The sequence below is a fragment of the Pleurodeles waltl genome, chromosome 6 (assembly GCF_031143425.1).
Source record: "Pleurodeles waltl isolate 20211129_DDA chromosome 6, aPleWal1.hap1.20221129, whole genome shotgun sequence".
Classification (NCBI taxonomy): domain Eukaryota; kingdom Metazoa; phylum Chordata; class Amphibia; order Caudata; family Salamandridae; genus Pleurodeles; species Pleurodeles waltl.
In genome coordinates this window covers 566,409,214-566,430,753 of record NC_090445.1, presented here as the reverse complement: position 1 = coordinate 566,430,753, position 21,540 = coordinate 566,409,214, and the positions used below count along the sequence as shown (strand labels likewise).

Below are 21,540 nucleotides of genomic sequence, written 5' to 3'. Positions count from 1 at the left end.
TAGGGCCAGTAACTCCACCCCAACTAAACTGAATTATAGCTAAGGGAAGAAACTTAGTGGAGTTATGGACATCAATAATCTTATACTGTTGTCCAATGATGTGTTGTTCAGGAGGCACTAGGTTTTCAGTCACCAAAGTGAAACTGGCACCTGTGTCCCTGTAGGCCAAGGCCTCAACACCATTTATTGAAACTGTCTGCCTGTACTTATCCATTGTAAGGGGACAAGCAGCCAGTGTGGCAAGGCCAATGCCACTAGGTGTGACAGAAACTGTCTTGGGACTGATGACATCAGTTTCCACTATGGACCCATAAGTGAACCCAACTACACCCTTTGCTTGACTGTTGCCAGCAGTCCCACCACTAGTACCACTACTGCTAGGGGCACTAGAGCTTGATGTATTAGTGGTGGTAGGCTCAGGGGGTTTACCTGGACAGGACTTATCCCCTGGCCTATGGCCTCTGTTTTTACACACAAAGCACCAAGGCTTTTTAATGTGTGCAGGTTGGGAAGACGAGGAAGAATTTGTTTTATCCCCACCCTCTGAAGAGTGTTTAAGATTTGAAGTGGGATCTTTGGTTTTACCCTTATCCCCATGCTTATCTTGAGATTTTTCACCATCTTTCTTCTTATTGCCATCTTTGTCACCCCCTGTATGAACTTTTCTGTTCACCCTTGTTCTGACCCATTTGTCTGCCTTCTTTCCCAATTCTTGGGGAGAGGTCAGATCAGAGTCTACCAGGTACTGGTGCAACAAATCAGACACACAATTATTAAGTATATGCTCTCTCAGGATTGTGTTATACAGGCTTTCATAATCAGTAACTTTACTGCCATGTAACCACCCCTCCAAGGCCTTCACTGAATGGTCAATGAAATCAACCCAGTCTTGTGAAGACTCCTTTTTGGTCTCTCTGAACTTTATCCTGTACTGTTCAGTGGTTAAGCCATAACCATCCAGGAGTGCATTCTTAAGAACTGTAAAATTATTGGCATCACTTTCTTTCACAGTAAGGAGTCTATCCCTACCCTTTCCACTAAATGATAGCCATAGGATAGCAGCCCACTGCTTTTGAGGGACATCCTGTACAGCACAGGCCCTCTCAAGTGCAGCAAACCACTTGTTAATGTCATCCCCCTCCTTATAAGGGGGAACTATCTTGTGCAGATTCCTGGAATCATGCTCTTTTGCAGGATGACTATGGGGAATACTGCTGCTGCCACCATGGGTATCTAAACCCATCTTCTGTCTTTCCCTCTCTATTTCTAAAGACTGTCTATCCAAATCCAGCTGTTGCTTCTTGAGCTTCAGTCTGGTTTGCTCCACTCTCAATCTATTGAGCTCCCTTTCTAACAATCTGTCATCAGGGTGGGTGGGAGGGACATTTCTAGATACAGAGGTATGATGGGAATGAACAGAAGGAGACCTGTCCCTTACAAGGGGCACCCTAACAGCTTGGCTACCAGCATAATGTGAGAGCACATCATCAGTATGATGTGATTCAACCTCTGTACCAACTATGCTAGACTGTCTAGTAATGGGCAGGCTGAGAAGTTTCTTTCCTGAACCTTTTCCTGGGGGAGTCCCTGGATCAGTTTGAGAACCATTAGCTACTTTTTCCACAGATTGGGCACTTATGGCCTTATCCTGTACTCTAAGCATATTAATTAACAGTTCTAAGGAAGGATTCTTCCCTACACTCAAACCTCTCTCTATGCAGAGACTCCTTGCTCCTTTCCAGCTAAGGTGATCATATGCAAGTTTGGACAGTTCAACTTTTTGGCCTGTGCCAGACATTTTTAGAGAGAGTTAAAGTGATAGACAAAGAAAAAAAAAGTTTTCAGAACTTTTTGGAAAGACAGAAAAAACTTTTTAAACTTTTAAGAACTTTTTGAAAGTTTAGAAGTACTTTTCAGCACTTAGAAAAGAGTGAAAAGAGGAAATGCAAAACTTTTTGGCTATGTGTATATACACTGACCTTGTTTTGTATATTTTTCTCTTATGAAAAGTACAATGACAAGAGTGGTAAGTAGTCTCAAAGCACTTATCCCACCACTGCACAACCAATGTAGGAGGCTGGACTGGCTTGTAGTGAGTACCAAGGGGTACTTGCACCTTGCACCAGGCCCAGTTATCCCTTATTAGTGTATAGGGTGTCTAGCAGCTTAGGCTGATAGATAATGGTAGCTTAGCAGAGCAGCTTAGGCTGAACTAGGAGACGTGTGAAGCTACTACAGTACCACTTAGTGTCATATGCACAATATCATAAGAAAACACAATACACAGTTATACTAAAAATAAAGGTACTTTATTTTTATGACAATATGCCAAAGTATCTTAGAGTGTACCCTCAGTGAGAGGATAGGAAATATACACAAGATATATATACACAATAGCAAAAATATGCAGTATAGTCTTAGAAAACAGTGCAAACAATGTATAGTTACAATAGGATGCAATGGGGAAACATAGAGATAGGGGCAACACAAACCATATACTCAAAAAGTGGAATGCGAACCACGAATGGACCCCAAACCTATGTGACCTTGCAGAGGGTCGCTGGGACTATTAGAAAATAGTGAGAGTTAGAAAAATAACCCTCCCCAAGACCCTGAAAAGTGAGTGCAAAGTGCACCAAAGTTCCCCTAAGGACAAAATAGTCGTGTTAGAGGGAAAATGCAAGGAAAACACAAATCAGCAATGCAACAACGATGGATTCCTGACTGAGGGTACCTGTGGAACAAGGGGACCAAGTCCAAAAGTCACAAGCAGCTCGGAGATGGGCAGATGCCCAAGAAATGCCAGCGGTTGGTGCAAAGAAGCTCTTACTAGGCTGAAGAACTGTGAATACTGCAGGAACGACAAGGGCTAGAGACTTCCCCTTTGGAGGATGGATCCCACACGCCTTGGAGAGTCGTGCAGAAGTGTTTTCCCGCCGGATGGACGCCAACAAGCTTTGCTACACGCAAATCGTGCGTTTGGCGTTTTTGGACGCTGCTGGGGCCCAGGAGGGACCAGGAGGTCGCAAATTGAACCTGCAGAGAGAGGGGACGTCGAGCAAGACAAAGAGCCCTCACTGAAGCAGGTAGCACCCGGAGAAATGCCAGAAACAGGCACTACGAGGATGCGTGAAACGGTGCTCGCCGAAGTTGCACAAAGGAGTCCCACGTCGCCGGAGACCAACTTAGAAAGTCGTGCAATGCAGGTTAGAGTGCCGTGGACCCAGGCTTGGCTGTGCACGAAGGATTTCCGCCGGAAGTGCACAGGGGCCGGAGTAGCTTGCAAAGTCACGGTTCCCAGCAATGCAGCCCAGCGAGGTGAGGCACGGACTTACCTCCACCAAACTTGGGCTGAAGAGTCACTGGACTGTGGGGGTCACTTGGACGGTGTCGCTGGATTCGAGGGACCTCGCTCGTCGTGCTGAGAGGAGACCCAAGGGACCGGTAATGCAGCTTTTTGGTGCCTGCGGTTGCAGGGGGAAGATTCCGTCGACCCACGGGAGATTTCTTCGGAGCTTCTGGTGCAGAGAGGAGGCAGACTACCCCCACAGCATGCACAAGCAGGAAAACAGTCGAGAAGGCGGCAGGATCAGCGTTACAGAGTTGCAGTAGTCGTCTTTGCTACTATGTTGCAGGTTTGCAGGCTTCCAGCGCGGTCAGCGGTCGATTCCTTATCAGAAGGTGAAGAGGGAGATGCAGAGGAACTCGGCTGAGCTCATGCATTCGTTATCTAAAGTTTCCCCAGAGACAGAGACCCTAAATAGCCAGAAAAGAGGGTTTGGCTACCTAGGAGAGAGGAAAGGCTACTAACACCTGAAGGAGCCTATCACAAGGAGTCTCTGACGTCACCTGGTGGCACTGGCCACTCAGAGCAGTCCAGTGTGCCAGCAGCACCTCTGTTTCCAAGATGGCAGAGGTCTGGAGCACACTGGAGGAGCTCTGGACACCTCCCAGGGGAGGTGCAGGTCAGGGGAGTGGTCACTCCCCTTTCCTTTGTCCAGTTTCGCGCCAGAGCAGGGGCTAAGGGGTCCCTGAACCGGTGTAGACTGGCTTATGCAGAATTGGGCACCTCTGTGCCCAACAAAGCATTTCCAGAGGCTGGGGGAGGCTACTCCTCCCCTGCCTTCACACCATTTTCCAAAGGGAGAGGGTGTCACACCCTCTCTCAGAGGAAGTTCTTTGTTCTGCCATCCTGGGCCAGGCCTGGCTGGACCCCAGGAGGGCAGCTGCCTGTCTGAGGGGTTGGCAGCAGCAGCAGCTGCAGTGAAACCCCAGGAAGGGCAGTTTGGCAGTACCAGGGTCTGTGCTACAGACCACTGGGATCATGGGATTGTGCCAACTATGCCAGGATGGTATAGAGGGGGCAATTCCATGATCATAGACATGTTACATGGCCATATTCGGAGTTACCATGGTGAAGCTACATATAGGTAGTGACCTATATGTAGTGCACGCGTGTAATGGTGTCCCCGCACTCACAAAGTTCAGGGAATTGGCTCTGAACAATGTGGGGGCACCTTGGCTAGTGCCAGGGTGCCCTCACACTAAGTAACTTTGCACCTAACCTTTACCAGGTAAAGGTTAGACATATAGGTGACTTATAAGTTACTTAAGTGCAGTGTAAAATGGCTGTGCAATAACGTGGACGTTATTTCACTCAGGCTGCAGTGGCAGGCCTGTGTAAGAATTGTCAGAGCTCCCTATGGGTGGCAAAAGAAATGCTGCAGCCCATAGGGATCTCCTGGAACCCCAATACCCTGGGTACCTCAGTACCATATACTAGGGAATTATAAGGGTGTTCCAGTAAGCCAATGTAAATTGGTAAAATTGGTCACTAGCCTGTTAGTGACAATTTGAAAGTAATGAGAGAGCATAACCACTGAGGTTCTGGTTAGCAGAGCCTCAGTGAGACAGTTAGGCACCACACAGGGAACATATACATGCACACCTATGAGCACTGGGGCCCTGTGTGACAGGGTCCCAGTGACACATACATATAGGCCACAAACCTATGAGCACTGGGGTCCTGACCAGCAGGATCCCAGTGACACATAACAAACATACTGAAAACATAGTGTTTTCACTATGAGCACTGAGGCCTGGCTATCAGGATCTCAGTGAGACAGTGAAAACAGTGACAAACACCCTGACATACACTCACAAACAGGCCAAAAGTGGGGGTAACAAGGCTAGAAAGAGGCTACCTTCTCACAGGAAGTCTCTAGCCCTTGTCGTTCCTGCAGAAACCTAAGCTTCTTCCTCTTTCCATAGAAGCTTCTTTGCACCCACAGCTGGCATTTCCTGGGCATCTGCCCATCTCCGACTTGCTTGTGACTTTTGGACTTGGTCCCCTTGTTCCACAGGTACCCTCGACTGGAAATCCATTGTTGTTGTATTGCTGGTTTGTGTCTTTCCTGCAGAATTCCCCTATCACGACTTCTATGTACTTTGGGGAACTTTTGTGCACTTTGCACTCACTTTTCAGGGTCTTGGGGTGGGCTATTTTTCTAACCCTCACTATTTTCTAATAGTCCCAGCGACCCTCTACAAGGTCACATAGGTTTGGGGTCCATTCGTGGTTCGCATTCCACTTTTGGAGTATATGGTTTGTGTTGCCCCTATCCCTATGTGTTCCCATTGCATCCTATTGTAACTATACATTGTTTGCACTGTTTTCTAAGACTATACTGCATATTTTTGGTATTGTGTACATATATCTTGTGTATATTTCCTATCCTCTCACTGAGGGTACACTCTGAGATACTTTGGCATATTGTCATAAAAATAAAGTACCTTTATTTTTAGTATAACTGTGTATTGTGTTTTCTTATGATATTGTGCAAGTGACACTAGTGGTACTGTAGGAGCTTCACTCGTCTCCTAGTTCAGCCTAAGCTGCTCTGCTAAGCTACCATTATCTATCAGCCGATGCTGCTAGACACCCTATACACTAATAAGGGATAACTGGGCCTGGTGCAAGGTACAAGTACCCCTTGGTACTCACTACAAGCCAGTCCAGCCTCCTACACAAAGGTGCCCCCACATTGTTCAGGGCAAATTCCCTGGACTTTGTGAGTGCGGGAACACCATTACACGCGTGCACTACACATATGTCACTACCTATGTGTAGCTTCACAATGGTAACTCCGAATATGGCCATGTAACATGTCTATGATCATGGAATTGCCCCCTCTATGCCATCCTGGCATAGTTGGCACAATCCCATGATCCCAGTGGTCTGTAGCACAGACCCTGGTACTGCCAAACTGCCTTTTCAGGGGTTTCACTGCAGCTGCTGCTGCTGCCAACCCCTCAGACAGGTTTCTGCCCTCCTGGGGTCCAGCCAGGCCTGGCCCAGGATGGCAGAACAAAGGAGTTCCTCTGAGAGAGGGTGTTACACCCTCTCCCTTTGGAAAATGGTGTGAAGGCAGGGGAGGAGTAGCCTCCCCCAGCCTCTGGAAATGCTTTCATGGGCACAGATGGTGCCCATTTCTGCATAAGCCAGTCTACACCGGTTCAGGGACCCCTTAGCCCTGCTCTGGCGTGAAACTGGACAAAGGAAAGGGGAGTGACCACTCCTCTGACCTGCACCTCCCCTGGGAGGTGTCCAGGGCTCCTCCAGTGTGCTCCAGACCTCTGCCATCTTGGAAACAGAGGTGCTGCTGGCACACTGGACTGCTCTGAGTGGCCAGGGCCAGCAGGTGACGTCAGAGACTCCTTCTGATAGGCTCCTTCAGGTGTTGCTAGCCTATCCTCTCTCCTAAGTAGCCAAACCCTCTTTTCTGGCTATTTAGGGTCTCTGCTTTGGGGAATTTCTTAGATAACGAATGCAAGAGCTCATCAGAGTTCCTCTGCATCTGTCTCTTCACCTTCTGCCAAGGAATCGACTGCTGACTGCGCTGGAAGCCTGCAAAACTGCAACAAAGTAGCAAAGACGACTACTGCAACTCTGTAACGCTGATCCTGTCGCCTTCTCAACTGTTTTCCTGGTGGTGCATGCTGTGGGGGTAGTCTGCCTCCTCTCTGCACTAGAAGCTCCGAAGAAATCTCCCGTGGGTCGACGGAATCTTCCCCCTGCAACCGCAGGCACCAAAGAACTGCATCACCGGTCCCCTGGGTCTCCTCTCAGCACGACAGCGAGGTCCCTTGAATCCAGCAACTATGTCCAAGTGACTCCCACAGTTCAGTGACTCTTCAGTCCAAGTTTGGTGGAGGTAAGTCCTTGCCTCCCCATGCCAGACTGCATTGCTGGGAACCGCGACTTTTGCAGCTACTCCGGCCTCTGTGCACTTCCGGCGGAAATTCTTTGTGCACAGCCAAGCCTGGATCCACGGCACTCTAACCTGCATTGCACGACTTTCTAAGTTGGTCTCCGGCGACGTGGGACTCCTTTGTGCAACTTCGGGTGAGCACCATTTCACTCTTCTTCGTAGTGCCAGTTCCGGCACTTCTGCGGGTGCTGCCTGCTTCTGAGAGGGCTCCTTGTCTTGCTCGACGCCCCCTCTGTCCCCAGACGCAATTGGCGACATCCTAGTCCCTCCTGGGCCACAGCAGCATCCAAAAACGCTAACCGCACAACTTGCAGCTAGCAAGGCTTGTTGGCAATCTTTCAGTGGGAAAACCCTTCTGCACGACTCTCCACGGCGTGGGGGATCCATCCTCCAAAGGGGAAGTTTCTAGCCCTTGTCGTTCCTGCAGAATCCTCAGCTTCTACTGTCCAGTAGCAGCTTCTTTGCACCCACAGCTGGCATTTCCTGGGCATCTGCCCATCTCCGACTTGCTTGTGACTTTTGGACTTGGTCCCCTTGTTCCACAGGTACCCTCGACTGGAAATCCATCGTTGTTGCATTGCTGGTTTGTGTCTTTCCTGCAGAATTCCCCTATCACGACTTCTATGTCCTTTGGGGAAGTTTAGTGCACTTTGCACTCACTTTTCAGGGTCTTGGGGTGGGCTATTTTTCTAACCCTCACTATTTTCTAATAGTCCCAGCGACCCTCTACAAGGTCACATAGGTTTGGGGTTAATTCGTGGTTCGCATTCCACTTTTGGAGTATATGGTTTGTGTTGCCCCTATCCCTATGTGTCCCCATTGCATCCTATTGTAACTATACATTGTTTGCACTGTTTTCTAAGACTATACTGCATATTTTTGGTATTGTGTACATATATCTTGTGTATATTTGCTATCCTCATACTGAGGGTACATTCTGAGATACTTTGGCATATTGTCATAAAAATAAAGTACCTTTATTTTTAGTCTATCTGTGTATTGTGTTTTCTTATGATATTGTGCAAGTGATACTAGTGGTACTGTAGGAGCTTCACTCGTCTCCTAGTTCAGCCTAAGCTGCTCTGCTAAGCTACCATTATCTATCAGCCTAAGCTGCTAGACACCCTATACACTAATAAGGGATACCTGGGCCTGGTGCAAGGTGTAAGTACCCCTTGGTACTCACTACAAGCCAGCCCAGCCTCCTACAACACTTATGAACACTGGGGCCCTGGCTGGCAGGGTCCCAGTGACACATACACTAAAACAACATATATACAGTGAAATATGGGGGTAACATGCCAGGCAAGATGGTACTTTCCTACAACTATCTTGTGCAGATTCCTGGAATCATGCTCTCTATCAGGATTACTATCAGGAATACTGCTGCTGCCACCAAGGGGTCCTAACCCCAATCTCTGTCTCTCCTTCTCTAGGGCTAGGGATTCCCTGTCTAAGGCCAGCTGTTGCTGTTTAAGCTTCAGTCTGGTCTCTTCAACCCTCAACTTTTTGAGTTCCCTTTCTAACATGTTGTCTTCAGGGTTGGTGGGTTGGGAATGCTTGGACACAGAAGATAAATTGGAAACAACAGAGGGGGATCTGTCCCTAACTGACTGAACCGTAATAACTTGGCCTCCAGGAATAAAGACTCCCCTATTATGATGGGAACCTCCATTACTACCAACATTACTAGGTGTTCTGCTAGGGGTATATCTGGAACAGAACCCTCCCCACCTCCATCAAGGAGATCCCCTGAGTCAGAATGGGAACCTTCTATTAACCTCTCATTTGAAGTGCCTCCTTGGGACTCATCATTCACAATAAGCAGGTTATATAGAAACTCTTTTGTAGGGTTCTTTCCTATCACTAAACCTCTATCTAAGCAGAGACTCCTTCGTCTCTTGTAATTCAAATTGTCATAAGTAGTATTGGCCATTTTAAGAGTAGAGTCTACCACAGACATGATAGCAAAAGGTTTAGAGACAGTGAGAAGGAAGAAAACGTTTCAGAACTTTTTAAAGAACTGAGAAAAAAAAATGTTTTCTAACTTTTAGAAAACTTTTAGAAGTTTTAGAAAAAAAAATCTGAACTTTGTAAAAAGGAGGAGAAAAGCAAAACTTTTTGGTTAAGTGTACATACACTGAACTGTTTGGTATATGATTCTCTTATGAAAAGTACAAAATGACAAAGTGGTAAAGCAGTTGTAAGTACTTATCCCACCGCTGCACCACCAATGTAGGAGGATGGCCTGGCTTGTAGTGGGTACCAAAGGTACTTACACCTTGTGCCAGGTCCAGTTATCCCTTATTAGTAGAATAGAGGTGTTTCTAACAGCTTAGACTGATAGAAGGTAGCTATGGCAAAGCAGCTTAGGCTGAACTAGGAGACATGCAAAGCTCCTACTATACCACTTATATCATGTGCACAATATCATAAGAAAACACAATACACAGAGTTACTAAAAATAAAGGTACTTTATTTTTATGACAATATGCCAAAGTGTCTCAGTGAGTACCCTCAGTAAGAAGGTAAGTAATATACACAAGTTATATGTACACAAACCAAAATCAGGTAAGTAAGAGCAAGAAAAGTAATGCAAACAGTGTAGAATTACAATAGGTTGCAATAGGCAAGCATAGGTATAGGGGGAACACAAACCATATACTCCAAAAGTGGAATGCAAATCATGAATGGACCCCAGACCTATGTGAGCTTGTAGAGGGTCGCTGGGACTGTAAGGAAACAGTCAGGGTGTCCAAGATACCCCACCCCAAGACCCTGAAAAGTAGGAGTAAATTACACCTACTACCCCAAAAGAGCACAATAGTCGTGATAGGGGGATTCTGCAAGAACAACAAACACCAGCAGTGCACTGACAACGGATTTCCGGACCTGAGGACCTGCAAGGCAAGGGGAGCAAGTCCAATAGTCGCGACAGTGTCCGGGGGGGCAGGAGCCCAGGAAACCCCAGATGAAGGTGCAAGGAAGCTGCCCCCGGATGGAAGAAGCTTGGAGTTCTGCAAGAAAGAAGAGGACTAGGAACTTCTCCTTTGGAAGACAGATGTCCCACGTTGCGATGAAGCTTGCAGAGGTGTTCCCACACAGAAATACCGCAAACAAGCCTTTCTAGCTGCAAGGGTCGCGGTAGAGGTTTTTGGGTGCTGCTGAGGACCAGGAAGGACCAGGATGTCGCCTTTTGGAGGAAGAGACAGAGGGGGCGCTCAGCAACTCAGAGAGCCCTCACAGAAGCAGTCAACACCCGCAGAAGTACCCCAACAGGCACTTAGAAGAAGAGTGAATCGGAATCCACACAAAGTTACAAAGAAGGGTCCCACGACATTGAAGGCCAACTCAGAGGGTTGTGCACTGCAGGACGGAGTTCTGGGGACCCACGCTAGGCTGTGCACAAAGGAAATCTTGGAAGAGTGCACAGGAGCCGGAGCAGCTGCAAATCACACAGTATACAGCTTTGCAGTCTGGCGGGGAAGGCAAGGACTTACCTCCACCAAACTTGGACTGAAGAGTCACTGGACTGTGGGATTCACTTGGACAGAGTTGCTGTGTTCCAGGGACCACGCTCGTCAAGATGAGAGGGGACCCAGAGGACCGGTGATGCAGTTTTTTGTGCCTGCGTTAGCAGGGGGAAGATTCCGTTGACCCACAGGAGATTTCTTCGGAGCTTCTGGTGCAGGGTGAAGGCAGGCTACCCCCAGAGCATGCACCACCAGGAAACAGTTGAAAAAGCCAGCAGGATGAGGCGCTACAATGTTGCTGGTAGTCGTCTTACTACTTTGTTGCAGTTTTCCAGGCGTCCTAGAGCAGTCACCGGTCGATCCTTGGTAGAAGTCGAAGAGGGAGATGCAGAGGAACTCTGTTGAGCTCTTGCATTCGTTATCTGAGGAATTCCCCAAAGCTGAGACCCTAAATAGCCAGAAAAGGAGGTTTGGCTACCAAGAATGGAGGATTGGCTACCAAGACAGGTAAGAGCCTATCAGAAGGAGTCTCTGACGTCACCGGCTGGCACTGGCCATTTGTAGCAGTCCAGTGTACCCCCAACATCTCTTTTTCCAAGATGGCAGAGGTCTGGGACACACTGGAGGGGCTCTGGGCACCTCCCATGGGAGGTACTGGTCAGGGGAGTGGTCACTCCCTTTTCCTTTGTCCAGTTTCGCGCCAGAGGAGGGCTGGGGGATCCCTGAACCTGTGTAGATTGGCTTATGCAGAGATGGGCACCATCTGTGCCCATCAAAGCATTTCCAGAGGCTGGGGGAGGCTACTCCTCCCCAGCCCTTCACACCTATTTCCAAAGGGAGAGGGTGTAACACCCTCTCTCAGAGGAAATCCTTTGTTCTTCCTTTCTGGGCCAGGGCTGCCTGGACCCCAGGAGGGCAGAAACCTGTCTGAGGGGTGGCAGCAGCTGCAGTGGAAACCCCGGAAAGGCAGTTTGGCAGTACCCGGGTTCTGTGCTAGAGACCCGGGGGTTCATGGAATTGTACCCCCAATACCAGAATGGTATTGGGGGGACAATTCCATTATCTTAGACATGTTACATGGCCATGTTCGGAGTTACCATTGTGACGCTATACATAGGTAGTGACCTATGTATAGTGCACACGTGTAATGGAGTCCCCGCACTCACAAAGTTCGGTGAATTTGCCCTGAACGATGTGGGGGCACCTTGGCTAGTGCCAGAGTGCCCACACACTGAGTAACTTGGCACCCAACCTTCACTAACTGAAGGTTAGAGATATAGGTGACTTATAAGTTACTTATGTGCAGTGGTAAATGGCTGTGAAATAACGTGGACCTTAATTCACTCAGGCTGCAGTGGCAGGCCTGTGTAAGTATTGTCAGAGCTCCCTATGGGTGGCAAAATAAATGCTGCAGCCCATAGGGATCTCCTGGAACCCCAATACACTGGGTACCTCAGTACCTTATACAAGGGAATTATATGAGTGTACCAGTATGCCAATGTGAATTGGTAAATTTAGTCACTAGCCTGTAGTAACAAATTTGGAAAGTGGAGAGGGCATAACCACTGAGGTTCTGGTTAGCAGAGCCTCAGTGATACAGTTAGGCACCACACAGGGAACACATATAGGCCACAAACTTAGGAGCACTGGGGTCCTGGCTAGCAGGGTCCCAGTGACACATAACAAACACACTGCCAACATAGGGTTTTCACTATGCGCACTGGGCCCTGGCTAGCAGGATCCCAGTGAGACAGTGAATACACCCTGACAAATACAAACAGGACAAAAGTGGGGTAACAAGGCTAGAAAGAGGCTACCTTCCTACACAGAGTGTCACAGGTACGACATCCTCTAGCACAATGACTGAGAATTTATATTTGAGTGTGGAGGCTGGACATCCACCACCTGAGGTAAGATGTGTGGGAGGGAGGGCTCTGAGCTGAGGCCACCTTATATATATATTTTTTTTTAACAAAAAAAGAACTTGATAAGTTTGGCATTGGATAAAGCTTGAACATGTTTGAAAATACACAAGGTTGAACGTCAGCCTACTTTACACCGTTATTTCTTATATTAGATAATCTAACTGATCGGATTCAATGTTGGATTGTAAAAAGTTGTATGAGTGTGCTTTAATGTGCACATTACAAAATCCACAAAGCTACACCAGAATATTAATGACACAGAATATTGAGGACAGAATATTGTATCCAACATTGACAGGTAAGTTAGTATAGTTTTTCTATACCTTACTTAACATATATGTACATACACTATATATATATATATATATATATATATATATATATATATATATATATATATATATATATTTAAGCTATGCAATTATGGAGTTAGGAATAGTAAATCTATACTTCCCTATAGGCAATTATCGTTCAATATTGTGTCCTCCTTATCCTTGTGCCACAATATTCTCGGGCTTTAGAGCACACATTTAAGGTTAGGTCATAGCTGAGGGCCATGCCCCCCAAAATATATACCTCTGGCTACGGGCCCTCCTTCATAGGTATTGCTTTGTCACCTATGTCACTAGACTGCAGAGACTTCTGTCGTTTTCATTTATCATTACTCTTGGGCTCTGACTAACTTGTCTACACGCGCCCATATGTACTCATTTATTGTGTGAAGCAACATTTTGTAAATCACTTTATGATCTAGAAACGAAAACATCCCCGAATGGTTTACATGCATCTTTGTAAAGAAATTGTGTTTACAACATAGTAGAAAACGGTTGTACAGCAAAACTACACAACATCCAACTGCTGAAACTGCTTACAAATTTTAACATCATTTATTGACTTACTTCAGTATTTTTAGTGAGTTCTTCATAAAACTGGCTATACTCTTCTCGTTCATGATCATCTAATGACAAGATACAAAAAATAAGGGAATGATGCAAGCGATCTCCAACAAAATACATGAGTGGAAAAAGTCAGCCCTGATTAGCATTTTGTGAATTTGTTTTCACGATAGTGAATAAATATACAAACCCAGAAGTATCAGATAAATATATTCACGGCGCTTCTAAAGTTAAGATGCACTCAAGACTCAGAGGCCCTAATTATGAGAAGAGCCACTGGTATTATGCGATAAGGGAGGACCAGATTACGCCGATGGTTGACTAAATTATGCGTTAAAAAGGCACATTGTACAACATAATGTTGTACATTTTGTGATAGCATGACTTCGTTATTTTGATGTTTTTATTCATATGAACACTGTATAGGCAAAGGTTTCCCCTCATTTGTACAAGTTTAACACCCAAACACATTAATGAACAATTCAAAGGTGACCAGTCAATCTTTGTCAAGGACCTTTTTACTGCGTGGCAACACGCACTGTTGCGTTTTTAATAAAATTGGATCCATGTTTTTAATATGCAGATTATGCAGCAGATGCTAGATTATGTGACAGATCTATAATTATGCAGAATCGCATAGTTCCAGTGGCACTTGATTATAAGTTTCGTGTGGTAAACTCAACACCCTGCCATTTTCCAAAGACAAATTTCAGCAGATCAAACTCATTTTAACGGACTGAGATGTCCAGAAAAAAGTAAGTTACGTTGTTAATTATGTTTCTGGTGCAAAATCTAGCTACCTGCACATCCCTCATCTGCTGAGTCTCCTCAATGTGCCGACTGGACCCAGAAAAGCTGAAATAGTTCTACTATTCCAGCATGTGGCTCACCAGCTTCAGACCGACACAGTTGATTCCCCGATGTGACATGACAAAGCCATATATTATGCCACCTCGTAATTCTAACATTATTTCCCTTGCTTTTTTCGTGCTGTTAGAGGTGAAGATGAGATTTACCAATAAACAGAAACCCAGTGCAAAAACTAGTTCTTTCTAAACACATATTACGCAGGACGGGGAGGCGGGTGTGTCTGTCAGAAATCTGCAAGTAGACAAATTATACTTCTGACAGGTAATTCTACCTGTAGATTCCTCACCTCTTGAATCAATATCAAAAGCAATAAACCCCAAGGGGAGAGTCAAAAATGTTCTAGTTTACGCAACAAGGATTTTCAATTCTATTAAGGACACGAAGGCCAGGATTATGCTTATCTCTTATCTTTACTACAACACACAGCAGTCAATAACAAAGTAAAAAACATGAAACTACATATCCCATCAACATCAGCCTCATAATGACCCTCCAATCAGGCTGCACTATTACTTATAAAGTCTGAAGCTAGCAAAGTCCGTCCTCTTTCTTTGTACATCTGAACCAGATACCTGAACCTTATTATCTTCGATATCCGCTTCCATTAATCACATAATCCCAACAGAACCAAGACCAAAAAGCACAACAGTGCAGAAAACCTCAGGGAGATTCCCAGATCCCTCAGAATGAATCGGCATCCATCAGGTGGATTTCTCATCTAAAGGAAGAAAAAACAAACGGTAAATCCTGAAAGTACCAAGACTTGAAAACATATGACCATAAATTGCATTTGACTACTAGTACGTAATATATGCCATATCGGGTGGGAAAAAACACTTTAATTCTTAGGAAACAATAATTAACATTGCCGGGTGGGATAATCTTCACCTCCGTGTCCTTAATAGAATTGAAAATTCTTGTTGCGTGAGCTAGAAAATGTTTGATTCTATGTCAGGACTGGAGGTTTCGGATTATGCTTGTTCAAAGCTGAGCAATTACATTAGAAACAACATCAACAATCGGTTTATGATAGAACAATTTAAAAGTAGAATCTGATGACCAATCAGCTGCTGTCATGATATCCTCCAACCTGGACCCTGCATTGAAGGCTTTAGAGGCCATAGCACCCCGAACAGAGTGGGCTCCAAAAATGGAAATATCTATGCCTGCTTCTTGCAGCAACCATCTGACCCATCTCGCCAGAGTCTCTGAAGAAACTGGGGCAAAAGGGTTTTGCAAAGAAATTAACAGTTGTCCATGTACATCCCTTCTCAACTCTCTAGTAACATCTTCATATGACTTTAAACAATTTACCACACAAAGTTTGGAATTACCGCTGAAAGCTGGATAGCTAATACATTTAGAATTCGATTTCGTGCATTTAGAAATGCGAAAAGATACCCCAGAAGGAGTAAATACTCTACCTGAAATGTCCAAGGCTTTGACATCCGAGACTCTCCTGCATGAGATTAAGCAAAGCAGCATAGTCAATTTTGCTGATAGCTGTTTTTGTGAAAGGGCTTCATTAGCTGGCCAAGCCATTACAAATTTTAAAATGACATTTACGTCCGAAGAGATGAATATTTTGGAAGAGGAGGTCGAATCATACGAACACCGCACAACAATTTACAAATCAATGGGTGTTCCCCTATTGTCTTGCCTCCAATATGAGGATGTTTAGCCAAAATGGCTGATCTGAAATTATTCACTGTCCGGTATGCCAGCCCCTGAGCTGCAACATGAGACAAGTAATTTGCTATCATTTGCACTGGAGCCCCCATGGGATCGAACTTCCTTTGATCGCACCAATCCAACCATCTCCTCCAAGCAGAGGCATAGCTTTTATGCGAACTAGGTGCCAAGGACTGGGAAAGGAAGAAACTAGTGTCTTTTGAAATTCTGGCACCTTGAGAAGATTTCCCGAGATTCTCCAAGCCATGAGAACCAATTGGTTCTCTAGGATCAGGGGATTAGGGTTCCCCTGTGGATCTAATAAGAGGTCCCAGGACGGGAGGATTTGCACCGGAGCGGTGCAGCACAAGTTCAGAGCCATCGGAAACCAAGCTTGTGTTTTCCAAAATGGTGTTACCAGAATCAATTCTGCTTCTTGTCGAATAGTTTGCGAGAGGACTTGCTGAATCATGGAGAATGGGGGAAATGCAAAATGTAGATCGCCTTCCCAATTCTGAAGAAACGCATCCGAGCTGAGGGCATTCGGATCTGGTCTCCTACTGAAAAAGAGTGAGAGATGAGTGTTCAGACGGGATGCAAAAAGATCTATTTTGCAAGGACCCCATAGTTGATTAAGAAACTGAAATATCCTGGGATGGATCTGCCAATCGCTGGTATCTCTCAGATGTCTGGAATTCTAGTCTGCCACTAAGTTCACCTTCCCCGGAATATATTCCGCTGACACTGAGATCTGATGAGCTAGTCAAAAATGCCAAAAGTCTTTGGCAATTTCCGCCAACATCCTGGATCGAGTTCCCTCCAGCTTGTTGATATACCGAACCGCTAAAATATTGTCCATCCTGAGGAGAATACAGCATTTCGATTTGGACGGGGACAAGGTCTTCACTGCGAATGATCCTGCTAGGAGTTCTAGGCAATTGATATGGAGTTTGAGTTCCTCCGGAGACCAACAAACCCCTGTCTCTATCTGGCCACACCTGGCACCCCAGCCCCATCTGCCGGCGTCTGATTCTATGATCACTTCTGGAACCGAGCCAAAAATCGATCTGCCGTTCCAAGCGTCCATATGATTCAGCCACCATTAAAGTTCCGTCCGGGCTTCGTGAGATAGAACAATCGATTCAGAATATGTCAAGCCCTTCCTTAGATGAAGGATCTTCAGCCTCTGCAGGGCACGGTAGTGAAGAGGGCCCGGAAAGATAGCCTGGATAGAAGACGCTAGGAGGCCTACCAGCCGGGCAAGAACCCTCAAGGAAATCGAAGGAGCTAACAAGGCTTTCTTCAATTCTTTCTTTATAGCAAGCCTTTTGGTCAATGGCAACTCAAAAGAGCTGCAATGGAATCTATTCTGAATCCTAAGAATTCTATGCTCTGGACATGGAGAAGTTGAGACTTTTCTAAATTTATAATGAAGCCGAGATCTTGAAGGAGCTGCATCATCCAAGACAGGTGGAGATGAGCAAGGTGCTCTTCCTGAGCCATAATGAGAATGTCATCTAGATAGATAATCAGACGAACTCCTTTTTCCCGTAACCACTGCATCACTGTGCGCATTACTTTCGTGAAGCACCACGGCACTGAAGAAAGACCAAAAGGGAGGGCTGAGAATTCGTAGCAACGATTTTGCCAAAAGAATTGAGGAAATCTGCGATGTGGAGAATAAATTGAAATGGTCAAATAAGCGACTTTGAGGCCTAGATGGACCATCCAGTCTCCCTCTTGTAAAAGATCTCTGAGAAGATGGATACCTTCCATCTTGAAGTGTCGATACACTATCCAAGAATTGAATTGCTTCAGATTGAGGACTAAATGGGATTCCCCTCCCTTTTTCTGGACAAGACAAATTGTGCTGATGAAGCCTCTTGGATGAGGGCACAATTCCACAATAGCGCCTTTTTGTAATAGCGCTTTTAACTCTTGATCTATAAAAAACATCTCTTGTTGGGAAAAATGGAGAGGAGGGGGAATCTCGGATTGTTGTGGTTCGGAGTAAAACTCTAGATGGTATCCTGAAATTGTGTCTAACATCCAGGCGTCCTGGGTAATCAAAAGCCAATTTTGAACAAACAGACTCACTCTGCCCCCCAAAACAACCTCTGTGTACAGAATTAGACTCACCTGTTTGAGAGGTGTTTTGTCCGTAATAACCTCCTCGGCGAGGTCCTCTGGGGTTACGACCCTTGTCACCACGACTTCTGTTGGGGTAGAAGTTGGGATTGGATTGGTAGCTGGAATCCCACGGTTTCTCTGATAAGGAAGGGCGTGAAGTCTGAGAAGAAAAGCGGCCTGACGAGCGACCTCTGAAACACCGGCCCTCTGAAAAAGGCCACTGTTAAACACTTTTTTAATAGAAGTCTGGCCCTTATCTAAAGCTGAAAAGGTAGCAACGCATTTGGCAAGATCTTTCACAAACTTATTGCCAAACATAAGGCCTTTAGCCGCTGGTCCAGCGTCCACTGAAGCCAGTTTGGACAATTTTGGGTCAATGCGAAGTAGGAAGGATTTTCTGCGTTCGGTAGACATTGAACAATTCGCATTACCCAGCAGGCAAACGTCTCTCTGTGCCCATTCCAGCAAGGTGTCAGGGTCGATGGGTTCTTGTGATTCCTTAGCTTGGATTGTGAGATCCAAGATTTTGGTAAGGGGCCTCGAAATGTTCAACAGTTTATCCTGGCAACGGCGCCAGGCTCTATCAATACCCTTTTTTGGGTCTCTGGAATTTTTTTTAAAGAAAAGTGATCATATGTGGATCTAACTCTGGAGTCTCCGCTACCTTTCCCTCGAGGGCTGGTCGAGGACATTCTGATGTTAGAGTGTTACGAATGTCTTTTTCAAAGCTCTTCCTGAGCTTGGATTGAGCATAAGCTGCCACCTCAGGACAAGGGGTCCACTCAGTAGATTTAGGGTGAATGATATTGTCCGGATCGAAGAGCAGGTTCTTCGTCGGAGAAGAGGGATCAGAGGTATTCAAATGGCGCTTTTTGCATTTGCTTTTGCCTTTACCCTTATCTGAGGAGGACTCATCCTCAGAGACAGAAGTGGAAGAAGTGTCCGAAGAGTTGCATTCTGACAGTGGAGTGGGATCAGAGCCCTGGTCAAAAAAGGCGCTGTATTCATGGTCATTTAGTAACGCATTTATGGTATGCTCAAAGGGGTCTGAATCAGCCCGACCAGGCTCATTTATTTTGACCTCATTTGGGGTGGGGTTCCCCGAGCCTGCACCAAATCGGGCAAACGGGCGTAAAGCCTTCACCAATGCCCTGTTTACAGAGTCTTGCACATGAAAATCAAGAGCCTCAACCAGGCGTTCCTCCATCTGATGGCCTTCTGAATATTCCCCATAATATTCCTCCTGTTGGCTCATGGTGACAGTGGAAATTATGAAATTAAGAGGTCGCAAGTCAGTTGTCATTCCACAGGCCCAGTGCCCAAAAGATCAAAAGACCTTTTTTGTCTGTGAAAAATGATTTTTCTATTATAAAACAATCAAGCTTTTAGCATTGAGGGGCCTGGCACCTGTTCCCCTAGAGCCAAGCTCTGTTAGTACTATTTCAGCCCCTCCGGGCATAAACGGGAAGCGAGGAGTCGGCAGACTTGAAAAACTCCTCGCTTGGCGATCGTGCTACTGCAAACCCAATAATTACAGGGTTTGCGCATGCGTAATCGCCGAAACAGAAGAGAGACGAAGCTCTCGAGGCCACGCTTCTCCAAGGCCCCTCACCGACAACAGGAAAAAGGGAAAGAAACGATCAGAGATCATTTCCCTGCCTCGCAGTAAACTGCTGCGTCAAGCCACAAAGATAAGCGCTTGAAGGCCGAAGCCACGCTTTCACATAATAAATCAATATCCTTAATTAACATAAACAATCAACAGCAATAAAGAGTCACTTATCTCTGGTGCGAAGCAGCAAAGAAAGAGGACGGACTTTGCTAGCTTCAGACTTTATAAGTAATAGTGCAGCCTAACTGGAGGGTCATTACGAGGCTAATGTTGATGGGATATGTAGTTTCATGTTTTTTACTTTGTTACTGGCTGCTGTGTGTTGCAGTGAAGATAAGAGATAAGCATAATCCGAAGCCTCCGGTCCTGACATAGAATCTTAGGAGGTATACAAAAAGTATTGTGGCATACGACCCATGAAGGCAATCATCCCCGCTAGTCCAAGCTAAAAACAAGCATTGGTAAATGCAATAGTTTCGCCTATGTGATTAATAATAAGCTGGAAGTCGTTAATAAACATTAAAATTATAAGGAGTCAGAGTGCAAATTACTTCATAAAAGGTACAACACGAAGCTCAACCCTGCGATTTGACTCTGAGTGTTGGCGCAGGGTGAGTTGAGAAGATATTACCTCTCGATTCTAGTGTGACAAGCATGCTGGACATTTGCAACAATGCGACCGCAAACAAAAGGGAGGTATGTGTGCACACCCAGAAAGTAAAATACTGGGGAAACGTCAGATCATCCGGCACTGTAAGGTATGGATGAGTAGCACCTGTGCATCAAGGCCCTGCAGCCGCACATGCACTTGCTGGCCTATACCTGGTTCAGCCTGTACGGCTATAAAATGCACTAACTGAAACAGCACAGACGGCGTATGTCGCACAAGGGGAAGCGTGCGGCCAAGGAAGAACTTCTTAGCCAGAGTGCCGAACACAAGCGGGCATGCGCTTCCCAGCTGCAGGCCAAACTAAGCTGCGATCTGAGCCTGTAGAGCCACCAGGACCTAGTGCTGACCATAACTGGTTTTAAGCCACTCTGCTGCCTCTTTTCTAACCCCAACCAGTGTGGAAAGATGAGCCGCATAAACTGCCAGTGCCAGGGTGACAAGATATGGCGCCTGGACCTGGTCATTCTGTTCAAGGGCATTCCCCAAGAAAGCACAGATGGCAAGCGGGTGGGACGCGGACCCCAGTGCCGTAGCCAAGGGCTCTATGTTCAGCCATCGCACATCATTGTGTCTGTTTGTTACCTTGACCGCTACCTGGCTTATCTGTTGCGAGCTCTGGCTGGACCTAGCAAAGCATTCTATACTAACAGCCTGTTCAGCACCAGCGAGCTGATAAGAGTGTCGGGAGGAAAGGGGAGGAGAAGTGATAAGACCGAAATCGGGTAGGTTGAGCCCAAACAGCAGAGCCATGAGAGGAGAAGAGGAATGCATGCACCTGGACATTTTGCAATGCACAGGCAAGAGGGACAGCGTTCGTCACAACATGACCGTAGGTGGGGAAGCCACAGAGCCATAGGTCCCATGACCACACATTGCAGCAACAGGACACAAGCGGCTATTATTCTAAAGCAGTACCGTGCAGGGAATCTCGTCACCACACCCCACAGCAGGCTGCCCTCACAGAACACAGCCTAGAAGAAAATAATGACAAGCACCTGCCTCCACAACAAAAGGGAGCACTA

General features: G+C 46.1%; 1 pseudogene; it reads left to right on the top strand.

The window, feature by feature from the left end:
* Positions 1 to 20,608: 20,608 nt before the first annotated feature.
* LOC138301640 (nuclear factor 1 A-type pseudogene) lies at positions 20,609 to 21,244 on the top strand (annotated as a pseudogene).
* The last annotated feature ends 296 nt before the right edge of the window (positions 21,245 to 21,540 follow it).